The sequence below is a fragment of the Lactuca serriola genome, chromosome 5, assembly GCF_051521515.1.
Source record: "Lactuca serriola cultivar US96UC23 chromosome 5, Lser_US96UC23_V15, whole genome shotgun sequence".
Lineage (NCBI taxonomy): Eukaryota > Viridiplantae > Streptophyta > Magnoliopsida > Asterales > Asteraceae > Lactuca > Lactuca serriola.
Window position 1 is genome coordinate 233,558,113 of NC_136412.1, and position 20,717 is coordinate 233,578,829.

Here is a 20,717-nt window from a genome sequence, read left to right on the forward strand (position 1 = left end):
CTCACATGGAGTAAAATCGGCACTGAGACTAAAAGGGTGAGGGCTAGCCGATTTTGTGATCAAGTGTTCTTCTCTCAAGTTATTCCAAGAGTTGTGGTGTTGTGTGAAACATTTGAGACATCACATTTAGGGTGTTAGGCTCACAAGGTCTTAAGAAATCCAAGCTACAAGAAAGGTATGTCTTTCTACTAGTTTTTTATATTACAAGTACCCCATGCCATGCTAGTTAGGATGAAAACCTTGGAAAACAAATTTGCATGAATATTAGAGAAAACATAGATCCAAGGATTCTAGGGTTGCATGTACACCATAAGAGTGTTAGTATGCTCAAAACCCAATATGCCTCATAATTAATTTAGGTTTACTCTTTATCCTAAATCATCATATATTATCAGGTATGTTCTTTAACACGTATTTCAGGCAACATCAAATAATTCGCACATAAACATATATTTAATACTTCAATAAATACTTGTATTAAAATCATTGTAACACCCGAAATCAGAAAGGTCAAGAAAGGAAAGGAAAATTCCTAAGTTAAAGAGGGTTGACTCGTCGAGTCCAGGGAGGAACTCGGCGAGTCGGAGCGGGATCCGGGTGTAAAGTAAGTGACCGACTCGGCGAGTCGGCAAGTGGACTCGGCGAGTCTGGTCTGGGTTGGGAAACCCTAATTTCGGGACTTGGTACCCTATTTAAGCATCTTATTCTCTTCCCTAGGGCTCAGTTGCGGCCCCTATAGTCCAGAACCAGAAACCCTAAGCCTCCATTGTTGCTCATTCAAGCTTTCTTGCCATTTTGGGTGATTTGAAGGAAGAAGGAAGAAGGCACCCATTGGGGATTCAAGGATTGGTAGTAGATCCAGAGTTTGTGAGGTCTACCAGAACATTTGAAGGTAATGAGTCGCTACCTTCCCTCTTTTGCATATAGATCAACCTTTATCATGGGATTTGGGGCTTTTAGGGAAAGTTTAAGAACCATTTCGAGTTAGAAGCCCAGATCTGAAGTTGCTACTTCAGATCTAAGTGTATCTTGGCCTAGAGAATCATAAAGCATTAGTCTTTGGGTTGATTGTTAAGCCCCTTTGTCTTAAACCCTAGTTTATAGTGTTTTGAGCCTAGATCTCCTTAGCCACACGTAAAGTTTGCCACTTTACGTAAGGAATAAACTTTAGAAGAGTGGATCTACAGTTTGGAGTCCATGCATGACTCAAAAGTCCTCTACATGTATGTAGATCTGAATGGACTCGGCGAGTTCTTCGAGTGGACTCGGCGAGTAGCATGAAGATGAGGAGGAACTCGACGAGTGGGATGAACAACTCGTCGAGTCGGATGAAGTTGGGCATGAAATCGGCGAGTTGGAAGAGCAACTCGACAAGTTGGTTGAAGATTGCCTTGGGCTCGGCGAGTCTATTCGTGGAATCGGCGAGTCAGGTCGCGAAACCCCAAACCCTTCGAGTTGAGACTCGAATCAGTGAGTCGGGTGGAGACTCAGCGAGTTGGACAGGACAGGACTCCGAAATCGTTGGACTCGGTGAGTCATGGACTGACTCGGCGAGTCGAGTCACAAATAGAAGGACCCTGAGCATATGCACTCGGCAAGTCAGTACGTGGACTCGGCGAGTAGGGTTGACCTGGAAGGTTGACTTTGACCAGGATTTTGACTTTGACCAGAGTTGACTTAGTTGACTTTTAGAGGACTGTCAGACTAAGTGTCATATTGTTGATAGCTCGGAGAGCTAGAGGAGCAGCGGCTCAGGGGATTGTCGATTAGGAGCCAGAGGATTATCGGCAGAGCTCAGCAGTTCAGGTGAGTTTCCTTCCAGTAGGAACGGGTCTAAGGCCACAATGCCGACCCGTTTAGCTAGCAATAGTTTCCGGACTTCGGTCCGATGCAGTAGTTAGTATGTTTGATGCCTTCGTGGCTCATACAGGATTTATGTGTTATGTGTTCCGGGTCACGGTGTAACGCCCGTAGATCCGGACTAGTCAATTTAGAGACGACAGGCGTCAAAAATGAATTTTTGATGAAATATTATTTAGAATGAATAATCTTAACTAAGTTATAGTATATGTTACAAGGTTTCCGTGCATATAAAGAACGCCGAAATCCGAGTTATAACGAAGAAGTTATGACCTGTCGAAGTTTCACGGCAGAACCGGCACGACGCTGAATTACTTAAAAAGTGAATTTACATTAGAGTGATATTTAGCCTTAGCAATCTAAACGAAAGTCATAGATTTCATTAAACCATGAGCGTGCTTAAAAAGAACATCAAAATCTGACTTCGTATGAGGAAGTTATGATTTTTCGAAGTTTCGACTTAGCAGTATGCAGCCCGAATACTTGCTTTGAGATCGAGCGGTTTTTAGTCGAATCAATCTAAACAAGAATCGAAGATCTCGTTGTTGGTATCGAAGCGATGAAAAGTTAGGCGGGAACGGACGTCAAACGAAGAAGTTATGAATTAATAACGAAGTTTTTCTGTCCCGGCCTACTAAAAATAATTAATCAAAAATAAATCAAAATTAGCCGACGGAGTCTAAACGAAAGTTGTAGAGCGTAGTCTCACCTACGCGTGGATATAAATAATGTCGAAAACGGAGTTCGTATGAAGAAGATATGAATTTCCGAAGTTTATTAAATATTTAATATTTAAATTTAATTCCAAATTTTGGTATTATCCGAAGAGGAGTCATCGGACTCATCCGAAGTACGCCCAGCGTACAGCGAAGCGTGACGTCCCTCGCACTCGAGTTCTTCGGATGACGCATGTCATGACGATTCGGATGCGTACGCCCCGCGTACTGCTGTACGCCCAGCGTACTCCGAGGCTCCAGCCTCCTATAAATAGGATGCGAGGGCAGCCGGCTCATTTGCTCTTTTTCTCTCTTCTCTCTCCCTTTTTGCATCGTTTTTCATGCAAGAATTATCCCGAAGCCCCGGTATCATTCCCGAGCCCCGAAGCAAGTCCCGAAGCCCCGAAGATCCCGAGAAGTGCGATTCCCGAGCCGAAGCTCTGCCCGCGAGGAGTCCGGTTTTTGTGAAGATCTTCCAGATCTGCCGAAGAATACTACTTCTACAAGCCGTAGTGCTGTCTGATCATCTTCTGATCAAGTGAGTGTGTAGTTACTTTCTTCTAACACATAAATATGAAGTATTTGTTATAAAATACGTGCTATGTGTTTATATATTGTTGTTTATTTGAGATGAGTGTGGAATAGATGTTTTATATAGTTTTTAAATGAGTTAAACTGTATATGTGTTTTATATATACAAATATGTTGGGTAGAACATGGGTAGATGAGATAGTTGGTATGTGATAAAATGATGAGGTATGAAAGATGATTGAGAATTATATTGGCAGATGCACCAATTAGAGAATATCATAATACTAGCAGATGCGCTTAGAACAATAACGGTGGATGCACCAAGTAGTGAATGTTGTAATCCTGACAGATGCGCTTATAGGATAATCCTGGCAGATGCGCTTATAGGATAATCCTGGCAGATGCGTTTATAGGATAATGTCGGCAGATGCGCCTAAAAGAGAATGTCATAAACCTGGCAGTTGCCCCTCATAGTGTATGACGTAATCCTGGCAGAGGTGCTTAAAGGATAATGTTGGCAGATACGCCTTATGTAGAAATGGAAGTTTGTGCTAATTCCTTAGGTCAATCCTTAGGAATGAATGAAGGAAGGATAGTTGATTAATAGGGTAAAACCTTAAGAAATAAAGAAGATAATGGTGATGGGTAATTGGGTTGATTGTTTAATGGTTGAATATAATAATTATATTATTGTGGGTCGAAAATCGTATATGCTCACCAGGCTCCCAAGCCTGACCCACTCAGTTTTCTTTGCATTACAGGTAATGGCACAAGAGTATAAGTTGGTGGACTTGACGAGAGATTTTGGATTATAGGACAGTAGTTATGAATAACTGTTGTAAGGTTTATTCTGTTATGTTTATGCTTTTGGTCTGTATTGAACATGACATCCCGAGATTTTGTTATATAATGAAAATACATTTCTTTAAATAAATGCTTTGATAATTTTTATCATATTTTGTTTTGGGAACAAATTCCGCAACTGTTTTCTTTAAAAGATTTCTCTGATTTTATAAAACAAAGCATAAACAAATCGGTCTTTTCTGGCCGTGAAAATGGGGATGTCACAGTTGGTATCAGAGCATTAGTTTAAGCGAACAAGGAATTTGTAGGATTTCTAGACTTAAACTTAGAATGCTAAGTGAAATTTTGAGATGTGTGTCTGTGATATTTTAGACACGAGCACTAGTTTATTTTAGGAAACTTGCCTAAAATGCTTTATGTGCTAAATGTTATATGTTTCCATATATGATATTATTTGTTCAGATCTATGGTCTGTTGCCGACCGGATCTAGAAACTTTATGTGTGTAGGATTCTAAGCGTACGTCTACTATATTAGGACTAGCATGTAAACGTTTCGGAGTGATAAGGATGATTTGAATATCTATCGTGAATGAGGATCTAATTTCACCTTATTCGTTGTATAGATCAAAAATGGTAAGAACAAGAAGTAGAGTTGGAAATGCTGATGAAAACAGGAATCGACCACCAGTGATTGAGCAAATACCTGTCGTAGCAGCAGCACCTGAGCCGATAACAATGGCTGGTGTACAATTGATGATTCAGACGATGTTGGATCGTCAGATGGATGAAACCAGGCGGTTGCTTCAACGGAATCGTGAAGAACTGTCAATTCAAGTGGAAGAGCCTGAATTAAATGAAGGGCACTCGGAAGGAGGAAACTTCAGTGGATCTGTTGGTCAAGCCAACCCACCGATAGTTAGGCAAAACAACCAGAATGGAAGGAATGATGGAATGGGATGCAAGTATAAGGATTTTCTTACTTGCAAACCATCAACCTTCATTGGAAAGGAGGATCCGATCGGAGTTATGGATTGGATATCAGAAATGGAGCTAGCCTTCATAACGTGTGGTTGCAGAGGCAAGTTGCAGACCACTTTCGCAGTACGTCAGTTCAAGGGTTTGGCTGTTCGTTGGTGGAACACCTTGGGGAAGATCCTAAGTCCTAATGAGCCACTGCAACTGACCTGGGCAGAGTTCTTGGTGCAATTCAAGCGCAAGTTCTACTCGGCCCAAAACCTGCTAGAGTTGGAGAACAAATTTCTGATATTGAAGAAAGGCAGCATGTCAGTGGATGAATACACTAATGCCTTCACAGACAAGATGGAGTTTGCTTTGTGCATCGTCCCAGACGAACTGACAAAAGTCGACCGGTACGCAAAGGGACTCCCTTGGGAGTATGCGGTGCCAGTGTGTCAGGCACCTACTCTAGAGGCAGCTATTTGGGCTGCCAAGTCTGTTGAGAATATGATCAAGGGGAGGACTGACAGTAAGGTTGAAGTTGGCGAGAAGAGAAAGTTAGAAAGAACTTCAGGTTCTAATGAGAAAAGAAAATTCTCGAAGTCTGGAGGAGGAGGAAGGGATGAGGCAAGGTGGTGCGATAAGTGCAAGAAGAAGCTCTCAGGAAAATGTGGTGCGGAGGTGACATGTTTCAAGTGTGGAAAGCATGGGCACTACGCCGATGAATGTATTTTCAAGGAATTAATATAAACCCTAGTTTTGCTAACTGATGTGTTGAATGATTGTCTGACTTTATTGTATGGTGACTTGGTCGACTGCGAGACAATACTTGGGACGAGTATGAGTAGGTGTGAAAGGTAGTAGATGCATATACTACCGGAAGCACAGGACTCGCACTTGGATCAGGGAAAGTCACAAGGTTACCAAGAAGCTAGTAATTGATTCCGTTTTGTTCAAGTGTGTCATTACCTTTGTTTCGGTAGTGACTAGTAGGATGGTTCTTGTTCCGACCCTAGTGGTCATGTTTAAATTTGAGTTCAACTATGAGGAGTATGTTACGTGGTCTAGAGGACCAAGTTAGATGTAACACCTGACTTAAGTCAGAAGGTTGAAGTTAATGCGATTGATAGTGTCGCGCTCGTTGTTAAAAGAAGTTTGCAGGTAGAAATGCTACATGCTGAAATGTGATTATATCACATTAGAATATGAAGGAAGGTATAATTCCATTCTGGAATTTAACTTTACTAAAGACCGAGTCTAAGCGTCGCATCGTGCGATGAGAGGTCAATAGAGCACGACCCATCGGTTTGTTACAATAGATAAAGGAAAGCATTTATCCTAAGAAGAAGAAGGAGTCCACAATGAGGACTTATTTGGTAACTTGAAGGTTACGATTAAAAGTACAACATAGTATGATAAGCAGATGCAATATTGGGCATCTTCTGCGGTCAAGAAAGCCATAGAGTTAAATACTCTTTCGAGGAAGAATGGAAGTTACGGTTATTACCTAGGATGAAGAAATAATGTGTGGAATCATTATGCAAGTCCTATTTCATTGATGATTCCAGGACATAATCATCCTAAGGGGGAGATAATTGTAACGCCCGTAGATCCGGGCTAGTCAATTTAGAGACGATAGGCGTCAAAAATGAATTTTTGATGAAAGATTATTTAGAATGAATAATCTTAACTAAGTTATAGTATATGTTACAAGGTTTCCGTGCATATAAAGAACGCCGAAATCCGAGTTATAACGAAGAAGTTATGACATGTCAAAGTTTCACGGCAGAACCGGCACGACGCTGAATGACGTAAAAAGTGAATTTACGTTAGAGTGATATTTAGCCTTAGCAATCTAAACGAAAATCATAGAGTTCATTAAACCATGAGCGTGCTTAAAAAGAACATCCAAATCTGACTTCGTATGAGGAAGTTATGATTTTTCGAAGTTTCGACTTAGCAGTATGCAGCCCGAATACTTGCTTTGAGATCGAGCGGTTTTTAGTCGAATCAATCTAAACAAGAATCGAAGATCTCGTTGTTGGTATCGAAGCGATGAAAAGTTAGGCGGGAACGGACGTCAAACGAAGAAGTTATGAATTAATAACGAAGTTTTTCTGTCCCGGCCTACTAAAAATAATTAATCAAAAATAAATCAAAATTAGCCGACGGAGTCTAAACGAAAGTTGTAGAGCGTAGTCTCACCTACGCGTGGATATAAATAATGTCGAAAACGGAGTTCGTATGAAGAAGATATGAATTTCCGAAGTTTATTAAATATTTAATATTTAAATTTAATTCCAAATTTTGGTATTATCCGAAGAGGAGTCATCGGACTCATCCGAAGTACGCCCAGCGTACAGCGAAGCGTGACGTCCCTCGCACTCGAGTTCTTCGGATGACGCATGTCATGACGATTCGGATGCGTACGCCCCGCGTACTGCTGTACGCCCAGCGTACTCCGAGGCTCCAGCCTCCTATAAATAGGATGCGAGGGCAACCGGCTCATTTGCTCTTTTTCTCTCTTCTCTCTCCCTTTTTGCATCGTTTTTCATGCAAGAATTATCCCGAAGCCCCGGTATCATTCCCGAGCCCCGAAGCAAGTCCCGAAGCCCCGAAGATCCCGAGAAGTGCGATTCCCGAGCCGAAGCTCTGCCCGCGAGGAGTCCGGTTTTTGTGAAGATCTTCCAGATCTGCCGAAGAATACTACTTCTACAAGCCGTAGTGCTGTCTGATCATCTTCTGATCAAGTGAGTGTGTAGTTACTTTCTTCTAACACATAAATATGAAGTATTTGTTATAAAATACGTGCTATGTGTTTATATATTGTTGTTTATTTGAGATGAGTGTGGAATAGATGTTTTATATAGTTTTTAAATGAGTTAAACTGTATATGTGTTTTATATATACAAATATGTTGGGTAGAACATGGGTAGATGAGATAGTTGGTATGTGATAAAATGATGAGGTATGAAAGATGATTGAGAATGATATTGGCAGATGCACCAATTAGAGAATATCATAATACTAGCAGATGCGCTTAAGAACAATAACGGTGGATGCACCAAGTAGTAAATGTTGTAATCCTGACAGATGCGCTTATAGGATAATCCTGGCAGATGCGCTTATAGGATAATCCTGGCATATGCACTTATAGGATAATGTCGGCAGATGCGCCTAAAAGAGAATGTCATAAACCTGGCAGTCGCCCCTCATAGTGTATGACGTAATCCTGGCAGAGGTGCTTAAAGGATAATGTTGGCAGATACGCCTTATGTAGAAATGGAAGTTTGTGCTAATTCCTTAGGTCAATCCTTAGGAATGAATGAAGGAAGGATAGTTGATTAATAGGGTAAAACCTTAAAAAATAAAGAAGATAATGGTGATGGGTAATTGGGTTGATTGTTTAATGGTTGAATATAATAATTATATTATTGTGGGTCGAAAATCGTATATGCTCACCAGGCTCCCAAGCCTGACCTACTCAGTTTTCTTTGCATTACAGGTAATGGCACAAGAGTATAAGTTGGTGGACTTGACGAGAGATTTTGGATTATAGGCCAGTAGTTATGAATAACTGTTGTAAAGTCTATTCTGTTATGTTTATGCTTTTGGTCTGTATTGAACATGACATCTCGAGATTTTGTTATATAATGAAAATACATTTCTTTAAATAAATGCTTTGATAATTTTTATCATATTTTGTTTTGGGAACAAATTTCGTAACTGTTTTCTTTAAAAGATTTCTCTGATTTTATAAAACAAAGCATAAACAAATCGGTCTTTTCTGGCCGTGAAAATGGGGATGTCACACACGGACCGATGCATTATGCAGTATATGTGTGTCCATGTTAGTTGATATGTTTATGTTATGCTTTGTTCAGTTAGTTCCGGACTTCGGTCCGATGCAGTTAGTCCGGACATCGGTCCGATGCAGGGGACAAGGTCCCAGTCAGTTTCCGGATTTCGGTCCGAGGCAAGGGGCAAGGTCCCAGATAGTCCGGGCTTCGGCCCGATGCAGTTTCCGGACTTCGGTATGATGCAGGGGACATGGTCCCAGTTAGTCCGGGCTTCGGCCCGATGCAGTTTCCGGACTTCGGTCCAATGCAGGGGACATGGTCCCAGTTAGTCCGGGCTTCGGCCCGTTGCACTTTCCGGACTTCGGTCCGATGTAGGGGACATGGTCCCAGTTAGTCCGGGCTTCGGCCCGATGCAGTTTCCGGACTTCGGTCCGATGTAGGGGACATGGTCCCAGTTAGTCCGGGCTTCCGCCCGATGCAGTTTCCAGTCTTTGGTCCGATGCAGTGGGTAAGGCCCAGTATGTGCTTTATATGTTGTATGGTATGTGGTAGTTTGGGGGAGCTCACTAAGCTTCGTGCTTACGGTTTTCAGTTTTGGTTTCAGGTACTCAGTTTTCAAAAGAGGAGTTCGGGAAGATTGCAGTGCACACACCATTTGTTCAGCCTGGGATGTTTATACTCTGATAATGAGATTATGTTTTGGAATTTATACTCGAAAAATTATGTTATGACTTATGATACAGTTTTATAAATATGGTTTTAGTAATGTTTTAAAAGAAATTTTCAGACTGTGTTTTTGGGATGTTTCAAGTTGGTATCAGAGCCTTGGTTTGAGGGATTCGGACATACCCTCGGGCGTGTATGAACTCAAACTAAGGGATTGGTATAAAGGTTTACAAAAGGAAAAGAAAGTTTTGTAAAAAGAGTTGTGAGAAAGAAAACAGTTTTAGTAAAGCAAAAGAATTCAGAAAGAAAGGAGTTTTGGTAAGAGAAAAGGGTGTTGTGCATGCAATCAGCCGAGCTCAAGTAAGTACTCCCAAATTACCTATACAAGTTTATGTTATCAGTTTCAGTTTCAGATCAGTTCAGTTTCAGTTTCAGTAGAACAGCATGCTAGAATAGGACTAATGATCTAGGATGATGCCTTATGTGCCTGCTTTATGTGTTTCAGCTTGATACGAATTTCATCCTAGTATTGAGTAGACAGTAGTAGGATAGCCTGTGTAGGTTATGCCTGATAGTATGAGCTTAGCATTGTATGCTAGTACAGTTTCTCGTTATGAGAATAGATTTGCATGAGTAGTTTCCTGTGTCCGAATGCTGCTTGCTTTGTGCTTTGTGGGACTTTGAATGATGGGAGTTAGCCATTAGGTGAATACGTCACGTCGCATGTGAGCAGGGTTGAATAATCTCTGAGTGCTGGATTTGGCCCTATTGCGCAACTCTTGTCTGAGTCCAACCGTTGTAGGGACGAGTCTTTTACTCGAAGGATTATCAGAGCCTCGTCACATGTGATGGTATTTAGATGGTGGCTAATTGGCATTACAAGGAGGCCTTCAGCAGCTGAGGACTGTTTGGGTAGAGTCAGAGGTTCCCTAGGGCAAGCCTAGGATGAGAGTAGCAGAGATCGGTAGTAGAGAAAAGGGGACTTGGTGGAGTTGAGGTAACTCTTGAGGAAAGTACGGATAAATGTGGAAGGTAGTATGGGCCCGTACTACTAAAAGCAGAGGATTCGTACTCGATTCAAGAGGGGCTAAGGCAAAACCAGGGAACTAGTAGAGTGTGTGAGAGATCCCTCAGCAGTAGTGTGTAAATTGATCAGGATTTGTTATATTTTCAGCATGGTGACATTGCGCGAGTTACCAGTTAGCAGTTCGGGTATCGGGGAGGGATCTGGCTCAAGTTCTAGAGTCGGGCAGCTTGATGATCAGATGAGGGATGTCATTTCCGCAGAGATCATGCGCAACATCATTGATCAGACTCCAGTGATTTTTGGTTCGCTTAGAGAGGCCATCGTGGAGCTTATGGACAGTCATTTGGAGGCCTCTAGGGCCGGGATAGTTTCAGGACAGATTGGGGCTTGTATAGAGCCCGATGCTTATGGAGTTTAGGGATCCATCAAGGAGGGAGTTCCCATTTTTAGCTCTTATCATCAGGGGACAGGAGTGAGTGGGGCACCCTGTCTCCAAGAGAGACCTTTGCATGATTGGATAGCTGAGGAGGTTATGCGAGCCATTCACGAGGATCTGCCCGACATGGTTGTGAGGATCACTGATAGGTTGATTGCGAAGCTCCAGGATCAGACAGCTGTTGTTCAGTCGACAGGCGGTGTCGACAAGGTAACGCAGGAGCGAGAGACGGGCAGGGAATTGGAAGGGAAGAGGAAAACGGATGAGACTCAGGTAGCCACAGGTTTGGGTAAGAGGCCCAAGGGATCAGATTTGAGGACAAGGGATTATCAGAGCCGTAGTCGATGCAGGAAGTGCGGTAAGACGCACCTGGGTGCGTGCAGGCGTAGAAGTGGTGGCGATGCCGGATGTTTCAAGTGCGGCCAGATTGGCCATTTTAGCAGGGATTGTATTGTTACCATCGCCCATGGACTTGATCCGATATGTTTCCATTGCAGTCAGGGGGGCCACAAGAAGGCACACTGTCCGAGTTTGTATACAGCAGGGCAGGTGCCAGCTCCTGCCCTTGGGACTTCAAGTACCGCCAGTGGTTGCCGAGGCCGGGCAAGGGGGCCCACGGCTCGGAGCCAAGTTTTTCGGTTGATTTCAGCAAGGATTCGAGTAGCGCTGAGTGATGGAGGTATGTATCTTTTACCTCCCTGTCAAATATTATTCATGATATTATTGTTATGTTGCTGCATTGATGTCAATAAGCATATGTGTTAGGTATTATATTACCTGCTTGTGACGAAGTTTTATGCCATCTGCATACCTTGGAATTGAATGGTGAATTGGAGGTCGTCCCCTCTAGATCAGGTTACTTCGGATACAGTAACTGTAACATGTATGTGTAAGATTCAGTAGTGCCTTACTACTTGCGGAAGGCGTTAGTCGGGTAATGGTCAGTTATATTCTCAGTAGTGATAATCCAGAGTTTGTTAGTGGAGTAGCTAGCGGTCAGTAAGGAAGTGGGTTGGGGATGTGCACCCCAAACGCAGGTCCTCGGGATGTAGTCCCTAAAGCAAATACAGTTAAGGATCGAAGGGTGCTCAGTCAGATAGCAAGAAGGGTGCGGATCTGGTAAGAGTTAGTTGGAGCGCTGGCAGGGGTAAACGTTGGCGGACAACATATCACCCTTTTAATGGAAGGAAGGTTGGGGAATCCTTTCGACCAGTGAGCAGTAAGGAGTTAGCCGAATCCAAGTAGGGGAGAACCCTCCGAATATACAAGGATAAGAGCCACGTAGACCCAGAATGAGTGTGTGGCCTCTGAGAAGAAAAGATAGTAGCACAGTGATTGATGGATTGAGGAGTTCAGAATTGGGAGTTTGAGGACCTTCCCAGCATTTAGTTCATGTAGTTGAGATGGTTAGAAGCTGGTTGGGAATCCAGGATTGGAGGACCACCTGTAGGGCTCAAGTGAGTCGGAATAAGGATCCTGAGAATGGTTAGCAAGAGATGCTTTCGTATTAGTAGCCAGTGACAGAGTCAGCATGCAGAATTGTGTAGATTCAGGAGTTGGGAGTTTGGAAACTTCCCAACAATAGCTTCTTGTATCCGGATTAGTAGACGGTTGGTTTAGGAACCAAGCCGAAGAATTCCTCGACAAAGCGCTAAGTATATCAAGGATATAAGATGTCGAGGTTGATGCAGTATTCAAAGACAGAGGACTGGTTTTGAGAAATCAGGATGAGGAATCACTAGCAGGACTAGGGATAGTCAGGATGTCCTCGGAATAGTAGTAAAGTGTTGTAAGTCCGCGGGGGTAGCCGTAGCATTCACTAGCAGTTAGATAGTAGTAGAGTGTTGTAAGTCTGCGGGGGTAGCCGTAGCATTCACTAGCAGTTAGATAGTAGTAGAGTGTTGTAAGTCTGCGGTGGTAGCCGTAGCATTCACTAGCAGTTAGATAGTAGTAGAGTGTTGTAAGTCTGCGGGGGTAGCCGTAGCATTCACTAGCAGATAGATAAGAGTAGAGTGTTGTAAGTCTGCGGGGGTAGCCGTAGCATTCACTAGCAGTCAAATAGTAGTAGAGTGTTGTAAGTCTGCGGGGGTAGCCGTAGCATTCACTGGCAGCCAGATAGTATTAGAGAGTTGTAAGTCCACGGGTGTAGCCGTGGCCTTTATCAGGTTGGTAGGCAGCATGAGCGCGTTGTTGGGCGGGGGGGAAGTAGTAGTACCCACCCGTTCGGATGCAGTAGTGAGGATATGGGAATCCACGGGTTAGATTTTGGATTTCCCAAATGGTTCAGTTATGGTTAAGTCGGCGATTTTTCAGTAGATCGTCACCTCAGTTATGAGATCAGAGTAGCAGTGGACCGTTGGGGTTCGGGTATGTTAAGGGCTACCGTCAGTCTGGGAGCCATCATGTTGTTAGTCGTGGAATTGATGATGTCAGGATGTGACGTTTGGACCTGATCGGTGGATCAAAAGGTTGTTAGAGCCACAGTGACAGGATAACTAGTGGAAACTAGTTCCAGAGAAAGATTTCGTTCAAGAAGTCGTGGGAGCGACTAAGTGAGGAGTCCTTTGACTCCACAGTTGAGTTGGAACTCAGTATTGTAGATAACCAACGAATGATTGGAAACTAGGAAGGTCTCGAGATATTTGGGAAGCAGCCTTATGGCAGTTCAGTGTTTCAGGCAGTTCAGTGTTTCAGTCAGTTCAGAGTATCAGTCGGTTCAGTGTTTCAGGCAGTTCAGTGTTTCAGTCAGTTCAGTGTTTCAGGTAGTTCAGTGTTTCAGGCAGTTCAGTGTTTCAATTAGTTCAGTGTTTCAGGCAGTTCAGTGTTTCAGGCAGTTCAGTGTTTTAGGCAGTTCGGTGTTGCAGGCAGTTCAGTGTTTCGGATAGTTGCAGTGTGATGGTCAGTATTAGTATGTGTGTTGGAATGCAAGTGTTGACGGTATAGTTGGTTGATTTGGAAATGGCAAGTCCCTCTCAGCAGGATCAGTTGAGCCTTCGTCCAAGTATAAGTGATCTGTAAGGATAGCTAGGCAGGTGCCTTTTCTTTTAGGATGGAAGGCTCGAGTTAGTAGGAGTTGAGTAATCAGATGGGAGATAAGTAAGCTGGTTCCAGCAGCATCATTTCAGTATGAGCGGCAGAGTGGATAGAACAGTTATATATAATCGAAGTATCTTCAAAAGTCGTTGGAAGCAACTAGTAGGTTGCGATGGGGTATAGGGACCGATAGGAGTCCGGTAACTCAGATATCGACAGATTAGTTGGACCAGGGTGGTCTCAGTGCATCCGGTAGGCGGATGAGGGGTAACAGAAGTTTCAGTCGGACGAAGTAACGTTAAGGAAATAATGGAAAACAGAAGAATTTAGTATGTACCAACAGTAGTGACCAGCACTATGAGTGGCTGGAGTGATGGACAAAAGGGTTAAAGTCACCAGGCAGGGTGTTGAGGCGGATTGCAGGTCAGTTGATCATAGAGAACTTCGAGGATGAAGTTTAGTTTAAGTGGGGGAGAGTTGTAACACCCGAAATCAGAAAGGTCAAGAAAGGAAAGGAAAAACCCTAAGTTAAAGAGGGTTGAATCGTCGAGTCCTGGGAGGAACTCGGCGAGTCGGAGCGGGATCCGGGTGTAAAGTAAGTAACCGACTCGGCGAGTCGGCAAATGGACTCAGCGAGTCTGGTCTGGGTTGGGAAACCCTAATTTCGGGACTTGGTACCCTATTTAAGCATCTTATTCTTTTCCCTAGGGCTCAGTTGCGGCCCCTATAGTCTAGAACCAGAAACCCTAAGCCTCCATTGTTGCTCATTCAAGCTTTCTTGCCATTTTGGGTGATTTGAAGGAAGAAGGAAGAAGGCACCCATTGGGGATTCAAGGATTGGCAGTAGATCCAAAGTTTGTGAGGTCTTCCAGAACATTTGAAGGTAATGAGTCGCTACCTTCCCTCTTTTGCATATAGATCAACCTTTATCACGAGATTTGGGGCTTTTAGGGCAAGTTTAAGAACCATTTCGAGTTAGAAGCCCAGATCTGAAGTTGCTACTTCAGATCTAAATGTATCTTGGCCTAGAGAATCATAAAGCATCATTCTTTGGGTTGATTGTTAAGCCCCTTTGTCTTAAACCCTAGTTTATTGAGCCTAGATCTCCTTAGCCACACGTAAAGTTTGCCACTTTACGTAAGGAATAGAATTTAGAAGAGTGGATCTACAGTTTGGGGTCCATGCATGACTCAAAAGTCCTCTGCATGTATGTAGATCTGAATGGATTCGGCGAGTCCTTCGAGTGGACTTGGCGAGTAGCATGAAGATGCGGAGGAACTCGACGAGTGGGATGAACAACTCGTCGAGTCGGATGAAGTTGGGCATGAACTCTACGAGTTGGAAGAACAACTCGACGAGTTGGTTGAAGATTGCCTTGGGCTCGGCGAGTCTATTCGTGGACTCGGCGAGTCAGGTCGTGAAACCCCAAACCCTTCGAGTTGAGACTCGAATCAGTGAGTCGGGTGGAGACTCAGCGAGTTGGACAGGACAGGACTCGGAAATCGTTGGACTCGGCGAGTCATGGACTGACTCGGCGAGTCGAGTCGCGAATAGAAGGACCCTGAGCATATGAACTCGGCGAGTCAGTAGGTGGACTCAGCGAGTAGGGTTGACCTGGAAGGTTGACTTTGACCAGGATTTTGACTTTGACCAGAGTTGACTTAGTTGACTTTTAGAGGACTGTCAGACTAAGTGTCATATTGATATTGATAGCTCGGAGAGCTAGAGAAGCAGCGGATCAGGGGATTGTCGATTAGCAGCCAGAGGATTATCGGCAGAGCTCAGCAGTTCAGGTGAGTTTCCTTCCAGTAGGAACGGGTCTAAGGCCACAATGCCGGCCTGTTTAGCTAGCAGTAGTTTCCGTACTTCGGTTCGATGCAGTAGTTAGTATGTTTGATGCCTTCGTGGCTCAGACAGGATTTATGTGTTATGTGTTCCGGGTCACGGCCCGATGCAGTATGCAGTATATGTGTGTCCATGTTAGTTGATATGTTTGTGTTATGCTTTGTTCAGTTAGTTCTGGACTTTGGTCCGATGCAGTTAGTCCGGACTTTGGTCCGATGCAGGGGACAAGGTCCCAGTCAGTTTCCGGATTTCGGTCCGATGCAGGGGGCAAGGCCCCAGTTAGTCCGGCCTTCGGCCCGATGCAGTTTCCAGACTTCGGTCCGATGCAGGGGACATGGTCCCAGTTAGTCCGGGCTTCGGCTCGATGCAGTTTTCGGACTTTGGTCTGATGCAGGGGACATGGTCCCAGTTAGTCCGGGCTTCGACCCGTTGTAGTTTCTGGACTTCGGTCCGATGCAGGGGACATGGTCCCAGTTAGTCCGGGCTTCGGCCCGATGCAGTTTCCGGACTTCGGTCCGATGCAGGGGACATGGTCCCAGTTAGTCCGGGCTTCGGCCCGATGCAGTTTCCGGACTTTAGTCCGATGCAGTGGGCAAGGCCCAGTATGTGCGTTATATGTTGTATGGTATGTGGTAGTTTGGGGGAGCTCACTAAGCTTCGTGCTTACGGTTTGCAGTTTTGGTTTCAGGTACTCAGTTTTCAAAAGAGGAGCTCGGGAAGATTGCAGTGCACACACCATTTGTTCATCCTGGGATGTTTATACCTTGATAATGAGATTATATTTTGGAATTTATACTCGAAAAATTATGTTATGACTTATGATACAGTTTTATAAATATGGTTTTAGTAATGTTTTAAAAGAAATTTTCAGACTGTGTTTTTGGGATGTTTCAATCATGTTCACGAAAGGGACTACACACTCACTTGTCAAAGTGATGATTCCAAACTCGGGCAACGCTTCGCTTCTAACGATTCTATTTTCCTTTACGAAACCTAGCATTATTATCGCTAAGTTTTAGTCTAATCTTTCTTGCAACTAATTATTAGTTTAGCTTCATCATTAAATCAAAGTCTACTTTCATGATGTATCAAGTAAGGAACAACCAGGTATGATCATATCGGAGGTAGGGTCCGTTTGGTATACGAAGTATACTGTTTGGAAATCCCACTTTAAATACCTCACTAAATCACATCCTATATATCATCCCCGTAAGTAGATCTATCAGTATAAAGACTTGGAATCACTGATAAATCTTGTTTATAAGTTCAGAATAACAATGCTATATTTAAATATAAGCTAGATTTAAAGTAGGGTAGACGTATCTCTCTTACAGCGGGTTTTGCTAAAAAACCGGGCTCCGCTGGAGTAGAGCTTCTGAGCCGAAAAGCTCTTTTTCTCGGAGCCTTTGGGCGCTCCGAGGCTTTCCTCTAGCACGTTAAGGTTACTAGGGATTTAGAGGGGTTTTAGGAGTCTATAGAGAAGTTATAGAGAGTAAGAAAGGCTTATGGTGTGAAGAAAATATAAAAAATTCATCCTTTATTTATAGGGGTTTGATCACAGAGTAGGACCTAAGTTTCATCCGTATCTTCTGCGTACGAGATCCGTTTTCTAAGTTCTTTATATCAATGCTTTGGTATTTATGAGTACTACAACTTTCATTTAGACCCTGTCGGCTAATTCTCATTCTATCTCCGATTTACAAAATTATATCGAATTTATCGCGCTCGAAAAGTAGGGACTAAGTTTCATCCATATCTTTAACATACGAGCTCTATTATCGACATTCTTTATATCCACGCGTTGGTATTTACGAGTACTACAACTTTCATTTAGACCCCATTGGCTAATTCTCATTCTATCTCAGATTTACAAAACTGTATCGAATTCATCGCGCTCGAAGAGTAAGGACTAAGTTTCGTCCATATCTTTCGCATATGAGCTCTGTTTTTGTCTGTCTTTTTATCACTAAACTCCTATTAACGATATCTTCATTTCTCTTTTAGATTATTTTGGATAAAAGTCGACCGATCCAAAATTCAAATTCTGGGCTGCACACTGCTATGCCAAATCTTAGAAAATTCATAACTTCCTTTTACAAAGTCAGATTTGGACGTTCTTTATATGCATGCTCTCTGTTTAATGTATAATACAACTTTCATGTAGATCTCTAAGGCTAAAAAGTAGTTTATCAAAAATTCACTTTTTATGTTACGCGGTGTCGTGTTGTTTAGCCTTAAAACTTCGACAGGTCATAACTTTTTCGTTATAATTCGGATTTTGGTGTTCTTTATATGTAAGGAACCCTTGTGACATATACTATAACTTGGTTGAGATTATTTATTATTTTGACATTCATTGTCTCTAAATTAACTAGCCCAAATTTGTAGGCGTTACATAAAGGCCAAGAATTATGAACAACAAAAGATATAACAATTCGGGCTGATAATAATTTTGGCTACAAGAGAAAAAGTCTCCTCACAGTCAATTCCTTCCTTCTGATTATACCCTTTTTTAACATCTGGTTCCAAGTACGCATTTAAATTATAATTTATTCATTTTTGTAGAGCAACTCGACGAGTTGGGAGCTCCAAACTCGTCGAGTAGAAAGCAGAATGGACACGGGTTTTAAGTAACCTAATCGATGAGTTGAGAGCCCTCAACTCAACGAGTAGTGCTGCCAGAATGAAAACCTAACTTCGAGGTTTTGCACCCTATTTAAGCATCCTAATCCCCACTTGCTGGCCTCATTTCCAACCTCCAAGTCCCAAGCTTGTGATCCATTTGTGAGTGAAACTTTGTGTGTTTTGAAGCTTGTGAAGGAAAGAGAAGCTTGAGGATTCAAGAAGAAGCTAGTAGATCCAGAGACTCCGGTTCTTCCTCATCATTTTCTGGTAAACAAGTCTCAAATTTTCTTAGTAGCTTCTTAGATCTATTTATCAATTGTTTATTGGATTTTGGTCCCAGAAGCTTGATCTTTGGGATATGGACGTCCCGAGTGAGTATACCTTCAAATATGGAGCCATGGAGGGCTTTCATGGCATAGAGGTGCAAACTTTATGGCCATTGAATCCCTATGCAAGCCGTAGGATGTCATTTTGGCCTTTTAAGCTCCAAAAAGCCATGAATGGAGTGAAAGGTGGAAGCTTTACGAGTTCATGAAGATTTTAGGGTCTAGATCTCTGCTTGTATGCTTTAGTTTGGAGTATGGATGGCTTGTGGACCAAGATCTAGGTCCTAAAGAGTTAGGGCTTGAGCTAAACCCGTTAAGTAAAGGTATTAATGGGTGAAGTTGGAAACTTTACCCTTAAAAGGACATTTTCAGTGTATATGAGAAGTATGAAGCTTGGATCTGAAGAGTGGGGGCTTAATCCATTTAGATGGCCCAAAACCACATACCTATCAGATTTATTATAAGTTTCAAAAATATTTTTCCAAATGTCCTCAAACACTTCTAAGTAGGTATGACTAGCATAAACGGAATCAAAAATGGAAGAAAGAATCCAAGAACAGACAACGGCTTTAGCCCTGTGCCATTTTAGTTATTTAACTTTATCAAAAGTATTCTTTTTTAGAGTTCCATCAACATAACCTAACTTGTTTCTCTCCTTAATAGCTCTAGACATAGAACTTCTCAGCAACCAAAAGTTTTCATTTCTAATTAACTTTATAGTTACAATGGTTGTGATAGCATTATCTGGAGGATGAATCACTACTAGAAAAGTCCCCTTTAATGACACGCAAACAATGACATGCAGCGATTTACGATACGCATTTTCCGTGTGTCCTAAAAGTAACGCCCGTTTAAAAAAAGATGAAGGATAGAAGATACGCATTTTTGCGTGCCCTAAAATTAGTGTCTAATATAAAAAAACTAAAAACACGCAGGGCACCTATGTTAAAATGAGCGCCATGTAGGGATGTCGCTTTATATTTTATTTAATGAAACGCGCGTTTAGCCTGGGGCAAATGAAAATCCCAAAATTTGAAAGGCCGCCATTTTATTTCCATCCTTCTTCTCTCTGATCAATACCCCAAAAAAACCCAAATATCAACACCACTCCTCTTTTCTCACACAACAAGAAACTACGACTCTGATCATGAAATTCTCAAAGCGTTCAAAGGATTAGGAATCGAGATCATTATCGGGCTAGGAAATAAATTCCTGAGAGATATAAGCATAGGGACCTGTATTCGTGGAATTGTAGTTGGAAACGAGGTTCTAGGCGGTGGTGATCATGAAATATGGGAGGTTCTGCTACCGTCGGTGAAAAACATCCACACCGCTCTCAACCCCCTCCACCTAGCCGACGATGTTGAGGTTTCAAGCCCACATTTCGCCCGTGCGTTCACTAGTTCGTTCCCTCCGTCAGCCGGCGCGTTTAAGGAAACCCCAGTTCCCTACATGAAACCTCTCCTCAAGTTTTTTCCCAAATCAAGTGCCATTTCTACATAAACACGTATCCATTTCTCACATACATCAGTGATCCCGAACACATCGATTACGCAATCTTCAAAAATAACGCAGGAATAGAAGACGCGAAAACGAAATTACATTATGATAACATGTTCGAAGCACAAATCGATGCCACTTACGCTGCTTTGGAAAAAGTTGGATTTGAGAAGATGGAGGTTATAGTATCGGAAACCGACTGGGCTTCAAAAGGTGATGCGAATGAAGCCGAAGCTATGTTGAGTAATGCGAGAACGTATAATCTCAACTTACCTAAAAGACTATTGAAGAAGAAAGGTACACCTTACATACCAAATTCAGAAAGAGACTCGCCTTTCTCTACATCTGCAATTTATGAAATCCCTAATCACCTAATCGTATTTGATTAATCTGTCATATCTTATTGATTGTAATTGTTAATGGATACTCTAATTAATCTCGTCTACAAACTACATAAAGCATACACAACCCTAGGCGACTTCAGTGAAGAATCCTCTCTTCCTACTCTCTGGGACGCCTTGCCTACAATTGAAGGCATCGGTGGTCAGGTATAAATATGCAGATATTAATCGCCAATCATAATTTCTTTT

At 42.6% G+C, this 20,717-nt stretch overlaps 1 pseudogene; it reads left to right on the top strand.

The window, feature by feature from the left end:
• The window catches only part of LOC145050270 (glucan endo-1,3-beta-glucosidase 14-like), an 84,084-nt pseudogene extending 63,568 nt beyond the window's left edge, over nt 1–20,516 (top strand).
• Nucleotides 20,517–20,717: the final 201 nt, after the last annotated feature.